Here is a 13,575-nt window from a genome sequence, read left to right as displayed (position 1 = left end):
TAAAGTGGCCAATTTATAAATTTTGAAGCAAAGTGTTTGAAAAAAAATGAAAAAAAGAAAGAAAAAAGTAAATTTTAAAACATTGGAGAAATCTTGGAAAACTCAATCTGAAAATCTCATCAAATTTATTCAACTTCAGGCAGACAGGACATACTTTGCATTCATCCATCTCAAAACTCTGGAAAATACCTTTTGGCAATTTTCTTCTTACATGGTGGAAAGCAATTTGGGGCCATTTCTTGCTTCTATTTTTCCTTTCAATGTGGGCTTTCCCTCACAACTGACTTACCTTGTCTTTGCCTCTATTCAACGTGCCAGAAGCTATATTTTTTGTTTTCTGGTTATCCCAGCAGCTAAAAATTCAAGTCATGTTGGTGGGTTTTAATCATTGCCTTGTGTGTATCCAAAGGGATTATTTCCTTTGTTCCTGCATGCCCCATGGGAACTTGTCACACAGGAAACCTTCACAGACAAAGGGCTCAAGACCAGTTGAAAATCATGGAGATGGGATTTCCTCTAAGTCATGTTTGCTTAAATTTGATATTTAGATGATTATTAGTATTATTATTATGTTTGGGGTTTGTTTTTGTAGTCATTGGATTCAAACACCAACATAATCATTGTAATATTTCCTAATATCTAAAAATAGAGTGAAGGAGAATGGGAGCAGTGGAGAGTAAGACTTAAGACTCATTTACTAAACCACTGCAGCTCCGATTTATCATTGACTCTGAAGTCCTCTATAGGGAGGAAAGTTCCATGAATTTCAACTGTTTTGGGCTTCTCAAACCCTAGTTCCTTTCCTTGGAGTTCAGGTGTATTTTGGTGCAGAGATTCTCATCTGCAGTATAAATGATGAGATCCTATGGCTATCCCAAAGCAATATGGGCAAATACTGCAATGTATGCAAGTTTTAGTCATTTGCTATAAATTCTTATCACAGTTTGGCTGTGGGCCACTGAAATGAACTCCTTTCCCAGCTACATTGAATGAGCTATCCTAGCCTCACTTTAGGGGCCAGATGATGTCTCACGAGTCAGTACTAACTTGTCCTCGGGTTTTACATCTGATAGCTATACGCACTGGCCAAACTCTGGTGACATTCATTCATTCCTATAAGGCATTAGCTGATCACATCCTAAAGGAAGGGATACATGAGACCAGGGACCTACATCTCTGCTCTTATCATCTCCTTTTTGGGTTTGGGATGGAGGGTGAATGAGCCGTACAAGACATCTGAATCAGCAACTGAAATCAGAATATATGAAAACACAGGGAGAAATAAAATTGATCTATAGGTAGGTGGATGGGGAGGGAGAGTGAAGGAATAAAGAGGGGGAGGGCTTTCTATTATACACAAAAAGAAAATATTAGAGACCATCTGAACATCGCTCCCTATTCTACTCTCTTGGGGGCAGAAAGAGCAGTCATATTCTCTTCAAATAGGGAAACTTGATTTTTGCCCTATGGCCTGTTCCACCACTGATCTCTATATTATAGGGTCAGAAAAACCTACTGAAGAGGGAAGAGAAACATGTTCTCCTGAACACATCCAGGAACTAGGAGTCAGAACTCCAAGACCCTGTTCCGAGCCCTATTCCTGACCTATGTCAACTCACTTTTGGTGCCAGTTTCCTCATCTGCAGAATGGGAGAAACATTTCTTACCTACCTCACAGGGGTGTTGTGAGGACAACGTAATTCGTGTTTGGTAAAGCACTTTGCAGATAAAAAGTATTATAGTTCCCAAATGGAGTTTTCTCTAGAAATCACCATCATAAAGGAATCTGCACATAGGTCAAGAAAGCTGTTCTCTGTCTTTTCTCTCTACAAATATTTCACTTCCTTCCTTCCCAAGAAGTTGAGCAAGAAGGAAGGGTTCCAGAGGAGTTTGTTGTCTGTCATCAGATGGAGCTATTTAGAAAAGCAAAGAAAATGCTGCTTCTTGTTTTCCATTTTAGTCAAAAGAAAAGGTCAGCGACAGCTTTCTGTGGCAAGCAGATAGTTCTCATTATAGTTTTGTCATTTCAAATATTCTTCATGGGCTCAGTTTCTGTTTTAATTGGTCACTCAGCTCTCAGCTCCCCCTTTGGACCCAGGGAAAGATTTGCTCATGTTATTTTGGAATAGCTGTATGATTTTTGTGTTTTGTTTTGGGGAGGCTGGCACACTGTTGTTTGCTGGGAAATCTTGGCTTCCAAAAACAAAAGTCTCTACTGAAGAAATAGATATGAGTATTCATGGGAGGCAGGAGGGCTTTCCAGTCTTCTGGCTGCCTAACACAAAACAAAGCCTCCTTCTTCTCCCAGTTTTTCACATGTTCCTTCCCCGCTTCATCCTCCGACAAGAACCAATTTTGGATTCTAAAACATGGCATGAATTAACAAATTACAAGTGGTCTGCTATTCCTAAGGTACTCCAGTACTTAGTGGAACCAGATTGGCATTTCAATCACATTGACTCTGACTCTCTCTCTCTCTCTCTCTCTCTCTCTCTCTCTCTCTCTCTCTCTCTCTCTCCCTCTCCCTCTCTCCCCCCCTCTCTCTCCATCTCTCTCTCTCTGTCTGTCTCTGTCTCTCTCAAAATTGCCCAGAAACTTCTGCTTTAGAAATTCTCCCTAAGAATCACTTGTAATCTGTCTCTGAATTCAATGAAATTTCTCACACAAGTAAGATCTTTTTCAGAACTCAGTAGGAGCTCCCCTGTTATGTGTGGGATGACAAAATTCCCTTCTAATGTGTTTTAGAACCCAAAACAGAACCCAGCTTCTTATCTTTAAAATCATTATATAACGCCAGCAGGTCCAGGATAGAAATGAGAATTTAGGGGGAGGGGAAGGGTGATAGGATTTGGGAGGGGAGGGGTAGGGGAAAGATAAGATATAATTTAATTTGACAATTGCTATTTTGTTACTAACTAAAATAGTGAGAAGTGACATTGTGTTCCCCAGTGGTCTACAGTTGTCACTTTCTTTGAATCTAGGACTTGAGTGGGGGTCCAAGGTTGAATATCACGGGTTTCTTTTGGAATCCATGGGAGTGTTGAGGTTACCTCTTCACCCCCTCCCCTATTAGCAGCAGGACCTAAGGAAGGTAACAGCTCCGGCCTCATTGCCAGGGTGGGCCTCGAAATTGCTCTGTGCTTGTCAGCTTGTCTTATTCCCACGGTAGTGAGTCTCTTCAAAAATCCTGGCATTTATTCAGAAAGGCCCATCCAGTCCTTACATGTCTACTGCTTCAGGTCTGGGCAGTTAGTCCAAACTTCATCTCCCTCTGCCTTTTCACCAGCCTTGAAAGTACGATTGCTGCATGCTTTTCGCCAAATACGTTGCCAACCTTGGAGAGCCTAGACCTAGGTTCCATTCCCTTCTCTGCATCTCCATAGGCTCAGCCTGCCTGATGTAAATGAATAGTCCTGCTGTTTCCTTCACTTAAATATGTGTGCCTTTAAAAGGTGTGGCCCTGGGCCAGGCAAGATCCAGGAGATTTTTTGGGGGGTGGGGTGGGGGGTGGGGAAGCGCTGCATGGGGGTGGGGGTGGGGAGAAGTGTAGGGGCAGGGAAGAAGTGTCACATACGCAGTGGAGTGTTCCACACCAACCGGTACACCCATCCTTAGCCTCCTAGTGAAACTAGAAAGGAATTCAAAGCACATGCGCTATTATTTAGGGCATTCTATAATAGAAATGATGAACACTCTGATGCTACGTTATTGCTACACAGCATTCTGGGACACCCTCAGGCATGACTTTCTACCAATAACTTTAGCTAGATCTGTTCATTATCGATTGGTTCATTTCATTTGGTTGAAATTGTATTGGCTATGAAATGCTAAAAAAAATCCCAATAAATATTGGAAAACCACCTACAATAAGCTACCAATTCTAATTCGAGATTTGAAGTTGACAAAATGAATTGTGGAGAATCAAGGAACCTAATCGGTGCACGTGTATGTGTATCTGTGCATTTCTATTTTACTTACACATGTACACATGGATATGCTGACCATGTGCATATATATGTTTTAATATATATGTATCAATAGCTGCTTCTTAAAGGGCTTTCAAAGTTGATGAATCTGGATTTTTCTTTTTTTCCCCTTAAAACATGTATACATTTTAGGGCTCTTGCTGGTCTTGAAATACTCATCTTAGGTGGATTTTTACCCCCATAGGCAGGAGTGTGCAAAAGTAGTCAGAATATGACAATACCTCTTTCTCTCACCAAGGGATGAAGAGGCAGACAGTAGCAAGGTCTGTGCTGGGTCTGTGCAAGGACTGTCTTGGGAATGGCCTCTTCACTCCATCCCCATCTGTAGGTAATATTTTCAGAGTATATCCTGAGAAAAATACAAAGAAGGCCAGAAAGGGGCATTCTAAATAGCTTATCTCTCCATTCAGGAGAAATACAGTGTGGTAAATGGAGACTGTGAGCTGCTCTTTATACTGCATATATGAGATCCCTACTCAATTAATTTATCCTTCTGAACACTGAAGAGAGGCCACATGGCAGAGTGGTTAGAAGACCAGCCTTGGAGTCAGGAAGACCTGTCTCTGACACATATTGGCAATGTGATCATGGGCAAGTCTCTTCAACTCTCTGTATCCCAGGCTAAGACTTTAAGTTTTGGATGAGTTGCGGATCTGCATTGGTGAAGGGAGTTTCCACACTGAGAGTTCCCCACCCCAACGAAATTATAGGTCTAGACCAAAAAAACACCACCACCACCACCAACAACAACAACAACAGTGAAACTGGTTATTTCTGATTCTATTGCACAACCAGGGGCAATAAGATCAGTCCAGTGGATATCATCTAAAACCCCCAAAGATCGTAGACAAATTGGTTTCTTGCTAAAATGAAATCATATTAGAAATTAAAATAAGCAGCAGTATATTTTAAAAGGGTTGACTTTTAGACACAATTTGTAGGACAGACTTTCTGAGATATATACTTTTCATATATACATATACATTATATATAAATATATGTGCATATATTTATATTCGTACAATTCTAAGTTTCAACAATTCAGATGAATAGAAATGTATTTAGTGAGGACCTGTGCCTAGCCCTGGGAGATACAAAGATGAAATAAGACATAGTGTCTGCCTTCCAGTAGCTTATAGTATAGTTGGAGTGAAATAAATATGAGCTTTAATAGTGTCGAGAAGTTTTATACCAGACAGACTCCAATTCTGAAAACACGGCTTAGAAAATAAGTTTTCATTTCTTGTTAGTGGTAACTGGATTAACATTACCCAAAGCCATGTGATTTTAGGTTGTATCAAATGTTTTCTTTCATAAAAATAAAAGATACTTTTTTTTATTCCCCAAAAGAAAGGATTCCAGTATAAAATGGTACTCTGTGGTGCTGAAACATCCTTCTAATGCATTTGCTCTCTTAAGGAGAACAGGACTCAGTAATTCAGTCAACAGTCGATAAGTATTAATTGCTTACTGCGTGCTAAGTTCTATGGAGAAGTGGAAAAACAATGCCTGCTCTCAAAGAACTCAAAGTCGAATGAATAGCTAAGGCCACATGCAAACAACTGTTTAAATTGGAGCTAGTCTGAGAGTGAGGGCATTAACTTTAAGGGGGGGTTGACAAAAGTTTTTCTTGTAGAGGGTGGGTTTTGATTTTAGCTGGGACTTGAAGGGAGCCAAGGAAGACAGGAGGCAGAGTCAATGAGGGAGAGCATTCTAGGCATGGTAGACAGCCAGTGGAAATACCTGTAGTCGAGAGAGAAAGTTCCTGGTGCAGGAACAGCAAAAGAGGTCAGTGTCGCTGGACCTCAGAGTATATGGAGTGGTTCAGGGATAAGAATCCTGGAAATATCGGAAAGGGACAGGCTTTGAAAGGCTTTGAATGCTAAACAGAAGATTTTATGTTTGATCTTGGTGGTGAGAGGGAATCACTGAAGTTTGTTCAAAGTGGGGGTAGGGCAGTACAATATGGTCAGGCCTGGGCTTTAGGAAGATCATTTTGATAACTAAGTGGAAGGTAGACTTGGAATGGCAGAGACTTGTGGCAGGGAGATCCGCCAGCAAGCAGGCTACTGCAATAGTCCAGGGGTTGTCTTCAGGGTGCTTTATACTCTCTGGTTCTCCCCTTCTCTTTTTCCTTTTCCTTACACAGATTCCCTACTGTTCCTATGTGCCCTGTAGTTAGATGGTTCACAGTCTAAAAATTTTGTGGATCCTTTGGCCTCCAAGAATCGAGACAAGAATGCAGGACCCTGCTTCTCCCAGTTTATGCCTTCCCTAAGCCAAAATACATCCTCTCTTCCTGGCTCCAGGGAGTTTTATCCCCACACTTTTTCTATCCATCTGTGGCCTCATAGCATGTTTCTAAGATAGTTACAAATATGTCAGTGGTGCAGAAGTGCAAGCCCCCATCGTAAACTACGAGAGGGTTCTTTAAGGTATGGTTGGGATGATGAGAAGCTGTAGGAAGCTCCTGACTTTGCTTTATGCTGCCATGGTGTTTTTATTATCACTGCTACCCAGATCTCTCCATCCTATCAGCGTGGATTTCTACTCAGGCACCTCAACATAGCTCTATTAATCTCCCTTGAAGAAATTTCCCAGAAAACTGACCAAGATTCTCACCCTAGAGTATCAGATGAGTTCAGTCTCTACTACTAGAGGTTACACATAATTTTGCTCTTTTTATTTGTTTTTCTTATTAGGATGACAACTCATCTGGAATTTATAGTCTTAGAGAGCTGCCTGGGAGACCAAATGATAAAGTGATTTGCCCATGGTCACATAACTAATATGTGTCACAGGAAAAACATGAACCCAAGTCTTCCTTCCTCTAATACTGGCCCCCACCTAATTAGGTCACCCCCACTCATTAGGTGCTCTCCCACATAGTTACCAGTTTTCAATACACAGAACCTTATTAAGGGAGGTTCTCTTTGGAATTTTGTAGAGTTGAAATCCAATCTATTGGCATGTCAGTGAGTTGGCTTTACCAAATGTGAAGGACAAGGTCATTTGGGGGGATCCTTGGGACCAAGAACTCAGTTGTCTTGATAAAATCTTCTGATACTGCTAAGTTTCTAGATTACAAGGTGACTAAATGAAGTTTCCCAGAGAAACCAAAACCTCTGACTACTAATAAATACACAAAATTTATATTTTTCAATTTATCATTTTCCCCATGGGCCTGCCAAAATGTTTCAGGTTTCTCCCATGTTACTCTCCTACAGGCAGCAGTTTAGATCTGAAAATATTTTCCAATGGAAACTGATTCTTAACTTTGATTTCATAAGGTACTGGGATACAGAATAACAGTTGCTTGCTTATAAAAGTAAAACTTAAAAGATTTAATGGCAACCCGAAAGCATTCTTCATAATTAACAGCCACCAGTTGCCATGATAATCTGCTAATAGCAAGGCAAGAGAGTTCATTCACCTCTAGCAACCTCGCCTTTAAACCTGCCACTTCCCTTCTCTCCACTCTCCCTTTATCTTATCCTTTATTCATAATCAACAATTTATACTGAGTAGTGGTCAAGTAAGCATTAACCCAGTTCCCAACAACGGATTTGATGCATTTTTGGTTGTTTTTTTTTTTCCTGCCCTGCTTTTTTCCCTTCTTTGTCTTGCTGATTTGATATCCTACTTACAGGGATATTTTTGGTGCTATTATTTCAGCAGATTTTAGTAATTTAGTAATTCCAGCTCAACCCAACAAAGCCCTTGCCTTTTGGGGACTTTAATGTCTTCTCTCGAGGTCACTGACTTTAAAACACATCACATATCACAATGAATTTGAAACTAAATCCTCAACTTTAGTGTTAAGTCCCCAAAAACATATCAGTCCTAGTGCTTGCCACACTCTTAAGCTAGATGAATAACAAAGAACCAATTTCTGCCCTTGCTCAAGAGCAGGATAATGGGACCAATGCCAGCTATGGCTGAGGAGGGAGGAAAATCACACTTAGCATAATCTTATACACTAGAAACAGCAGCAGTTCAGCACTTGGGCAGGATTTTTTTGCTACCAAGCTTAAGTACAAAAGGATATGACAGGACAGGACTGGAGTGTGCAACTGCTTGTTTATTTTGATAGAGTACATCCTCCCTTTCCCCAAGGAGTGTCTGTCCATACAGAAAGCTCACAGCCTTACTGCCAGTGGCCTGATAGAACCAGGAACCTAGAGAGAGCCCTGTCTTCCTGGTCAACATGAAATAAGTGTAAGTAGTTTGCCCTGGTAAGGGAGGGAATATTAAACTGAATTTATAAGCCTATAGCCAGATCTACCATTAGAATTTTCCCACAAAGACAAATTGAAAACTTGAAAATTGAACAAAAAAGGAATTTTTAAAAATGCAAAATGTCATTAAACTTGCTGCATAATTTCATTCTGACTCAAGACAAGTATTTATGGGCACACTTGCACAGTTGGACCAGAAAATGATTTTCACAAATTATTTAGCCACAAAAATTCTTTTCTACTCATAGACCGTGCTTTGGCTAGGGGCACATGATCATTGTCGCTTCCACCCCTTCCTATTCATTTATCCTTCATTTTAGTATTTCCCATAACATAAAAATAGCTATAGGGTAGCAAGCAAACAGATCCTCCACAAACAGATTTCCAGGAGAAGCAAAACAAAACAAAACTACTCAGTTCAACATGTATCAAGTGCCTACTATGTCCAAGGCATTGAGCTAGGCGCTAGGTATACAAAGACAAAATGAAAAACAAACAATCTAGGTCCTCAAGGAGCTTATGTTCTATTAGAAGGTTATAGCATTTAAACAGATTACTATACATTGAGCAAGGAGAGATGGTTAGGGTATTTACCTTTTTTTTGAGGGGGGAAGACAGTGCCAGTTGGGGTTAAGTGACTTGCCCAATGAGGCCAGATTTGAACTCAGGTCCTTCTGACTCTAGGGCGGGTGCTCTACTCACTGCTCCACCTGGGTGCTCCTGATGGTTAGGGTATTTAGCAAAGGCTTCCCAGAAGGAGGCCTTCTATAAGTTAAGTACTGAAAGAAACTAAGGAACTAACGATTGTTTTCACTTTCACTGAGGCCATTCACTACCTGGTATATCTTAAGTTTGTCCTGCATTTTTTCAGGCCCAGAAAAAGTTCCAGTAATTGTTTTCATGGCTGACCTTTCTTACTATATAAATATGTATGTATCAAATGCATACGACTACAGGGCTTCCTTAATGAGAAATAGAGCCACTCAGAAGAGATCATCTTAACAATCCACATAGGAAAAAAAGAAATGGATGAAGAATACATATCATCCAAGTTAGGACCTGCAGGTGGGTTGTAGTTAATCCATTACCTGTATATCTTGGACAGGCACTGTAGATGGACGGTGATTCAGGCCCATAATTGAATAGGAGATAGGGCTAGATTGTATTATGGTAGTTGTGCAATGTTTCAAATGAGTCCAAGCTTCTCACTGCCACCAAAGCCTATTTTTAAAAACACTATACAGTATTCTATCTGGCTATAAATAACGGTCACAGTGGTTATAGTAAAATCAAAATTGCAAGTGACCCAAAGCGCAGTGTACATGTGAATGATGCAGTACAATATTATCCAGGATAACGTGTGACAAGAAAAGTAGGTAGGCCAGCCATGTCTAGAGGGTGAGGGAACGTCGGAGGGCTGCATGACCGTTCGTGAACTATTAAAAGGAGTAGAAAGAGATCTCTATCACAGCAGGGGCAGATACTGCTTAGAGAATTTGTTGTTGGATGTGGCCAACATTTGCTCACTTAAGATGAGAAAGCATGGAGTGAGTACTGCTATCAACAAGATGATAAATCAAATAAGTACCGAACTATTTATGTACCTGGAGAGAAAAGCTTATATTCTTAAATTCCAATTTGATTCAACAAACATGTATGTCACACCTATGTGGGAAGCATTGGTTTTTTTCTTTTATTCAGGGCTTTATATCTTTTGACCCTTGGTTCAACTTGACATGTAGCCTGATTTAAATGGTAAAATTAAATGATTTGATATCCACCTGCTTTTTCTTCTCTCACTTGCCTTTAGGTACAGATAAACCAATGAAATGGCTAAGAAAGAATAGCAGCATGAGCAGAAGAAAGGACCTAGAGAACCATATTTACTTTTGTAGATAACTTACAGTTGTGGTCATCTACCATCACATCTCATGCTTTGGGGTAATAAGAATAGCATTACCCACTATGGGTTGTTTGAGCTTGGGTCAGGGATACAAATGGCTATATAGAAAGGATGGGATTTGGGGGCCAGAACTGGCACTGAGCGACTAGAATGAAATTCTAGGGACATTAAGATAAAATAAATGAATGTGCCATTCCTCTGCAGAATGTAGTACTCCGTATTTTGACTCCTGAAACTTTGAGTACCTTGAATATTCGCAATTGAGAGAAGAATGTGTTGGGTAGGTGAGAATGAGTGAGTGATATATGGGGAGTTTACATTGCATCCTGATGCCTATAAAGGCAGAGGCTAGGTCCAAAGGCTCCTTTTTTGTTCCTAAAATCATCTATGAACGTGAAAAAATACATTATGAGAATGAACAAAGCTAGATTGGGTTAAATCAGTTAGACAGACCCTGAAGGCAGGTGCAGATTGTTAGAGAGTGAAAGGAGACAAGATAGGAAGAAGTTCGGAGGAAATTATTTTCTTCATTCTGTGCTAAACAATGTTGTTATTTTATCAGTATAAACCAGGAAGACATTCATAACCGCCTTATCATAAAACTACTTTGTTTAGGGAATCACACAAGGAAGTGACAAAGTTTATAAAATTCAATGTTAGCATGTCATGAATAGAAACCTTTTTGTAAGAGTGTGCTTGTTGCAAGTTTTTATATCATTCATCTTAGCAAGGAGTCCCTAAGACCTATAAATGTTTTGCTCACCATGCCACATAAATGTCAGTACTATCGCCATTGCCCGAGGCAGTGAACACCATTGGCTCACACTGCCATGGCTGCTGTGGTCCTATACAAACGATGCTATTCCAGGGAAGGAGGGATGGTAACAGACTGACAGCAAAAGCAGAGTCCTCAGCTCAGACCTTCTTACCAATCCTAGACTTCTGCAGCACTAATCACTTGGAGGGTGGCTTCTGTTGGGAAGGGAAGGAAGGTCTATTTCAAGACCAGCAATTAAAAATAATTATAACGTTGTTTAAAATCATCTCCACATTTCCCTTGCTGTGTCCTCTCTTTTCCTTATTAGTGGCACATGCAGTTCTTGGTGCTCGGGATGGCCAATGATTTCCACTATTCTTGGCCAGACTAAGAGGATGGACTAATGTCTAATCTGAGCCAACATCTCTTGGTTTCAGCTATGTGGACAGATTGGGGCATGCATACATCCTCACTAATTCAAACCCGGTGCTATTCTCAGCAATCAGTGCCTGTGGATTTAATTTCCCTCATTTTTTTAATTTAAATGAATTGCGACCACACAATTATATTGGAAAGGCAATTGTTTCCATAGTACAAGATGTGTTCCACTCTTTGGTTTCTAGGAGGGCTCTCTTTCTCATGTCAGAACCCCCTTCTCTCTTCTCATCAGCCAAAAGGACAAGAATGAAAAATGGCAGCCAATGAATGGTTCTTTCCTCTTTCCCCACTCAGTTTTGCAGGGATAGGTGGAAACGGGTGCCAATTGGCTCGGTTATTTGGAATCATTGGTATCAGAGTCTTGGCTAACTATGAAAGCCTTTTATGTTCCTTCACTATGGTTAGGTTAGGGTGGTGATGACAAATAAGTTAACTTCTCAAAACCTTGTGGTGCCTTTTTTCCCCGGTGCTTCTCTCTCATGTAACTCCCTCCAGTCAAGGCATCCACTTGCAGCAAACAGCAATGCCAGTATTTTTTCCTCTGTATCATGTGCCAGTGCAGTAACAGACTTTAATGTATACATATATAAATAGATAGAGATAGAGATATATCACTATAGTTATAATTATATAATGGAGGTTCTGATGTAGCTGTGGTGGGGATGTGCCATTCCTCTGCAGAAATATGTAATACCCAACAGAATCTAACAACTGTCAGAGAATACCTGACATCCTAGAAGGGCACCATCAGATGGGTCACTCTCTCACAAAAAAGTTTTCTTCCTTTCTGTAAAAGTTGCTGTTTCCATAATGAAGAAAGATTTAAAAAAGAAACAAAAGAGAAATTTCTTTCAAATTTCCCTTGGTGCTGATGTCCATTTCCAGCCCCAAACCTGTCCCACTCCCCATCAACAGCCAGTGTGCTGTCTTTCCAAATGAATTAAACCACCAATCAATTTTGGAAGGTGAGAGGCTATCAAAACCAGGACTAAGAGGAAGCGCCTGAGTAGGATACTGGAAACTGAACACACCTGGCTTCTAGTCCTGACTCTGACTCTGGCCCTTCTTCTGTGACCTAGGCAAGTAGCTCAGTCTCAGTTTCCCCATCTGTAAAAAGGGGATAATAATATTTCCTTACCCCATGAGGAAGGGGAGATTGGGGGGACAAATCAGTAGCAACAAAATCATTCAGTACTATTAATCTGGAGACAGCAACTTAATGTTCTTCAAAATTATTTTATATGCTGCTAGCAGTCTTGTTTAATCTTATTTACCCCTTCTACTCCTATCTATTCCACAAATCTCACACTTCCATCTCTTAACCCATATACATTATTTTTTCTTCCTTTGGCAATACATTTGAACACTGCGTTACAGTGTGGGGGATTTATACAGGATGTTGGGTAGTGCTACATTCTACCAAGGGAACAACATCACTATTATTGTATAAGGTGCTAGAGTCAAACCTCATTTTATATACTTTGGTTCTTAGAGAAAAAATACACAGAATTCCTTCTGTGGAGCCTTACTATATAGATTGTTATAAACAACTGTTTATCCAAAAAAATTTAAAAATAGAGAAAAGGATAAAAGACAACATGCAGAGATTCTGTAAAAAAGTGTAACAAAAAGACCCCTTTACTATTTCCTATATAAATGTAAACTATCAGAGATATATCAAAATGTACTTGAGGCAGACCGCAAGAATGGAAAGCATTTGACATATACTTTTGTTTGTTTTCATTTGTAATTGATACATGCCTTGTAGTATGGGGGAGGAGAGGGATTTCTTTGTGTGTGTATATGTATGTGGAGTGGGTTGGGAGGATGGGGTGGGGACAGCGTCAATATGGTGGATTATTCATCTGTTCATTTCCACTGTTGGTTGAAAGGGAACTGAGGAGGGGAAAAATTCAGTGAGCATAACAGACCCATTTTTGGTTCTGGAAACATATATGCTAAAATGTCATGATGTTCTCTCGTTCTTTATGGCTATGAAGGCCAAATTGTCTGCCAAGGGTGTTTAAGAATAACTTTTACCTCAAGAAAATGGGGTGGGGATGGGGGTGGGGTCCAGGGATGAGGGCCAGTGAGATGTGATTTTCCCCCCTTCTTGTAAAAAAAAAATGCAAACCACAGAATAAAATGAGAGATATCAAGGTTCAATAAGAACAAGACCATTTTTGGTGCTTTACTGGTTCTTTGCCACTTTTCCCTTTTTGGTTCCTTGCTGAATGAAACAAAGACTGACAT

The sequence above is a fragment of the Trichosurus vulpecula genome, chromosome 3 (genome assembly GCF_011100635.1).
Source record: "Trichosurus vulpecula isolate mTriVul1 chromosome 3, mTriVul1.pri, whole genome shotgun sequence".
NCBI lineage: Eukaryota > Metazoa > Chordata > Mammalia > Diprotodontia > Phalangeridae > Trichosurus > Trichosurus vulpecula.
Note: the sequence above shows the minus strand (reverse complement) of the source record.